Here is a 5,060-nt window from a genome sequence, read left to right on the forward strand (position 1 = left end):
GGTAAAATGCATCTAACAGAAAACTTGCCATTTTTAATTGCTTTTTAAAGTAAATTTTTAAAGCTTTGGCTGTTCTGGGTCTTTGCTGCTTTGCGCGGGCTTGCTCCAGTCATGGTGTGCAGGCTTCTCCTTGTGGCTGCTCCTCTCGTCGCCGCCAAGCGTTAGGCACGCGGGCTTCAGAAGTTGCAGCGCGTGGGCTCGGTGGTTGTGGCGCGTGGAATCGTCCTGCACCTGGGATCGAACCTGTCCATGTCCCCTGACTTGGCAGGTAGATTCTTATCTCCTGGGCCACCAGGGAAGTCCCCATTTTTAAGCATACAGCTCTGTGGCCTTAAGTACATTCATGGTGCTGAGCAGCCATCTCCTCCATCATCTCCAAAACTCTTTATCTAGTAAAACTGGAACTCTGTGCCCATTAAACACGAACTCCCCGTCCCCTTCCCCAGCCCCTGGCCCCCACCATGAATGTGATGACTCTAGGGACCTCACACGAGTGGAGTCGTGCAGCATCTGTCCTTTCATGACTGGCTTATCTCACTTAGCATCACATGCTTGAGGTTCATCCACATGGTAGCAAATGGCAGAACGTCTCTCCTCTTTAAGGCAGAACCACATTCCGCTGTATGGATGGACCACATTCTGTTTATCCATTCATCTGTCCTTGGACACTTGGATTGCTTCCATATTTGGGTTGCCAATACCTGTTCGAGAGCTTGCTTTCCATTCTCTTGGGGAAATACCCAGAATCAGAATTGCTGGATCACATGATCTTTCTAATTTTTGGGGGGCACCATTTCGCTCCCTGTTTTACATTCCCACCAACACTGCACAAAGCTTCCAATTATTCTGCATCCTCACCAACACCAGCTATTTTCTATACTTTTTTTTCACGATAGCTATTCTAATGGGTGTGAGGGGATCCCTTAATTTAACTTTTGCATACAGAAAATAATATCTTTCTACCTAACAGAACCCCATTGTCCCCTGTACAATCAAAGATACACTAATTCTCCTTCCAAAAAAGGAGATGCAAAGTTCCACCTCTAGGCAGTGTTTTCCGCTGAGCTGCAATCCCCTTTTTTAGTGACTTAAAATACTAGATATTGGTTGAACCAGTGTATTTTTTTAAATTAAAAAAATTTATTTAATTACTCAGTTTTTCTGGGTCTTACTTGCTGTACACAGGACCTTCAGTTTTGACATATGGGATTTAGTTCCCCGACCAGGGACTGAACCTGGGCCCCCTGCATTGGGAGTGCAGCGTCTTAGCCACTGGACCACCAGGGAAGTCCCTTGAGCTGCCATTAACCCACTTTATAGTCGTTGGACTATCAACTGGATCTGGGGAGAAAACACAGACAGCCTTAGTCCTGTAATTCCAACTAGGTCGACACACCTTCTTTTTCCTCTATTCATTCTATACCCATTCCTTTCCCCATCTGAGCTCATCCTGGTTCTTTGCCTGGTGAGGTGACCTATACTTCATTCCTGAAGGATCTAGGCCCTTCATGGGTCATTTAGGTTTCCCCTGGGTTTGTACTGCAGGACATGAGAGTTTTCAGAGATGCCCCAGAGAATCTTCTGGACTCGCTCTCTGTGGCGTTCCCCCTTGGAACCAGGACCAGTCATACCTGCTGGTACAGTAACCCCCTACTTCATCTCTTCTTTAGGCACATAAATGGTATTCTGGAAACAGCAAAGCATCATCACTCAGCCAGTAAAGGGCCATCCCTTCATTCAGTGATGCTTAGGACGATGGGGAATGTGGTGAGACAGAGGAGCCAGTGGCTTAATCCTGATGATACCCTTCATTTGTGGAGAAGTGAGTTCCTTGATGAGAAGCAGTGTGTGTTGTGGGCATATAATAATGGCCAAGAAGCTTCCAGATGTCCATGGATGGAGGTTTCCTCAGAAAACTTGCAGGCAGGGAAGGCAAATTCCTGTTCAGATCAAGTGATTATTCCAGGAAAATCGAATCACTGCCCCTTCCATGATGGAAGTGGTCCAGTCAAATCAACCTGCCACCAGGGGGCTGGCAGTCCCCTGGGGAATGATGTCCTCCGATGGGGTAGCTGGGCCCATAGCAATGGGGGCGGAGGTGTTGCTGGTCAGCTTCAGTGCAGAGAAGCTTGGGTTGCTGGGCCCAGGCAAAGCAGGGTGGCTGGGGACACAGGCTGGCTGATGCCATCAGACAGACCATCTTGTCCCTCTGATGACAGAGAGTCTCCTCCGTGAAGGTGGCCTCTGGTCAGCACTTACATGAGACATGGACACCTGTCTGGCTGCCTTGTGCCCACTCTGAGAGGTTCTTCCTCTGGCCTCTTCTCCTGACCTCCTGTGACCAACCCTCCAATCTTGTTCCTTCGGAGTCCCTGACCATCCATTAAGCCCTGCTGACAAGTCAGTGTGGACCCACATCTCTGACCTTCTCTCCTTACAAATAGAAGGAGCAACCAGGTGCATGTCTGACATGCTGTCGCTGCTCCCTTCAGGACCACCTCCCTGAGAGGTGTTTCAGGAGTTTCAGAGTAGACAGAGTTTCTGCTGTCTACTCTCAGGTGATGCCAGCATATCAGTCAAGCCTGAAGTCTTTCTTCCTGGTGCTCTGTTCATTTTTATAAGGGAATTGGGGGTGATCAAAATATGATAGCATCACTGTTCCATCTTCCCCAAACTGCCTTTGAGTCCACTTGAAATGGAAATGGTACTGAAGAACTGATGCTTTCAAACTGTGATGCTGGAGAAGGCGCTTGACCTTGGACAGCAAGGAGATCAAACCAGTCAAGGCTAAAGGAAATCAACCTTGAATATTCACTGTAAGGACTGACGCTGAAGCTGAAGCTCCAGTCCTTTGGCCACCTGATGCAAAGAGCCGATTCACTGGAAAAGATCCTGATGCTGGGAAAGATTGAAGGCAGAAGGAGAAGGGAGAGGCAGAGGGTGAGATGATTGGATAGCCTCACTGACTCAATGGACATGAGTTCGAGCAAACTCCGGGAGATGGTGAAGAACAGAGAATCCAGGTGTGCTGCAGTCCATGGGGTCACAAAGAAGCGGACACGACTTAGCGAGTGAAAACCAACAGTAGCAGAAACATCTGTTCTGAAAGTCCCGATGGCATCTTGAAGTGGGCTCTTCAGTAGAAACGAGCAGTGCCACAGAGCAGAGCGTGAGACCCACAGGGATCTGGGTCTTTCCGGGCCCCCACTGCCAGACTGCCAGGCCCAGTGGAGAGAACTGTGGGCAGGGCCACCATCACAGCCCTCGGTGCCCTCAACTGAGAAGGGCGAGCGGGGCTGGATTCAGCTCCCGCCTGAGCCCTGCGCCCCGAGCTGGTACTGCAGCCTTCCCCGTTCCGTGCCGGTGGGCTCGCTGACCACAGGGAGGGCGAGACGGCCTGTCTTGAAGGTCTCTCTCTGTGGTGGGATTCCCTACCAGGGGGTCTGCAAAGGGGCCTCTCCCTGAGATGGTTAGAGCCATCCCAGGTGAATGTTTGCCCTCCTGCCTCTGAACTGCCCCAAATCCCTCCCAGCAGAAATTCGGGTTTCCCTCACCTCCGTGGTCACCCGTGGCACCTGCAGCCTCACGTGAGGAAGGGCCTCAGGGAGCGGAGGCGGGTGGACAAGCAGAGCCAGGAGTCAAAGGGATCTGGCCAGTTATGGACTCGCTGGTCCATCTCAGGTCAGCCCAGCTGGAGGGGCCTCTTGGCAGAGAGACCCCAGGGTGATGACTCTCCAGGAGGAGTCCCCCCAACTTTCCAACCTCCGCCCCAGACAGTTGGCGCGGTTCCCAGTTGCTCAGTTCTCCAGTTGATACAGGCCTTTTCCAACCTCTGTGCTCGTGAGTTCCCCCTACTTGCTGGTCCCTGGAGGACTTCCATCATCTTCAGGGCCCCGTTCAAATGTCACCTCCTCCAGGAAGCCCTCCCCTGAAGCCCTGCCAGAGGACAGGCACACGTCCCAAAGCTGCTTGATGCGGGATGAATGGGTCCAGTGTGGCTCCCTCAGCCAGCTCTGAAGGGCAGAGAAGTTTCCTTCCCAGCTCTGGCTGCCTGGATGTTGCCAGCTCTCTGAGGAGCTCACGTGTTCCTGAGTTGTGTGGGGACTTCCCCTCCACCCACAGAACAGACCTTGACCATGACCTGTCAGGTCCACTGGCCTGGCTTAGATCCCTGGCAGGACCCGCCCTCCTCAGCCTGGATGCTTCCCGGTCCCTCCCTGTCTGGGGACCGTTTCCCTGGTCCTGGTGGCCTCTGTCCCTTGGGCCCATGCCCCAAGAGGAGCCTGGGCAGCTGGCCTGGCAGCAAGTTCAAAGTCCGGGCCACTTCCAGGAGGCTGTGGTGTCTGCTCCGTCCCTGCCCCGCAGTCTCCTGCTCACCTTACCTTTTAAGACATGGGGTTGAGACATATTTGTACTGGGTCACCTCCAGTCCCAAGGGATTCCTATGGGCCATGTGGTCTCCTGTGGGGGGGAGGTGTCTGCCCCTTCCCTCTCTAATCCACCCCCTCCAACCACCACATTTGAAAAGAATAAATCTCATCATGTTTGTCTCCTGAGCTTCAGACCCTCCAGATGCACCCTGTTGCTCTCAGAAGCAGCTACCCCTTAGCTGGGATGCCGGACCCTGTGGCGTCTGCTGCTGCCGCCTCGCTCTACCTCGGCCCCTCCCCTCCAGCATACTGTCCTCAGCCCGCTGTCGCTCCCCTTAAATGCCATGCCCTCTCCTGCCCTGACCCGTGGGCAACTCCTCCTCATCCTTCAGACCCCAGCTAAAATGTCACCTCCTCCCAGAGGCCCTCCCAGACTGTCTCACATAAAGATGACCTCTCTGTGTAGGTTTTTCAGAATTGAGATTTTTGTTTGTTTGTTTTGCTTTATTATGTTTTAATTAATTGATTTATTGAGTTGAGCCGGGCCTTAGTGTAGGTATGTGGGATCTTCAGTCTTCGTGGTGGCACGCAGGATCTTTTAGCTGTGACATGCAAACTCAGTTGCGGCTTGTGGGGTCTAGTTCCCTGACCAGGCATCGAATCCCTAAGACCATAAAGTCTTGGTCACTG

The 5,060-nt window shown here is 52.3% G+C and overlaps 1 non-coding gene across 1 annotated transcript; it reads right to left on the minus strand.

The window, feature by feature from the left end:
* Positions 1-1,214: 1,214 nt before the first annotated feature.
* On the minus strand, positions 1,215-1,287 carry TRNAG-CCC. The gene has a single exon. It is a non-coding gene; the product is annotated as a tRNA-Gly (tRNA).
* Between the last annotated feature and the right edge of the window lie 3,773 nt (positions 1,288-5,060).

This window comes from Bubalus bubalis, chromosome 5 (assembly GCF_019923935.1).
Source record: "Bubalus bubalis isolate 160015118507 breed Murrah chromosome 5, NDDB_SH_1, whole genome shotgun sequence".
NCBI lineage: Eukaryota > Metazoa > Chordata > Mammalia > Artiodactyla > Bovidae > Bubalus > Bubalus bubalis.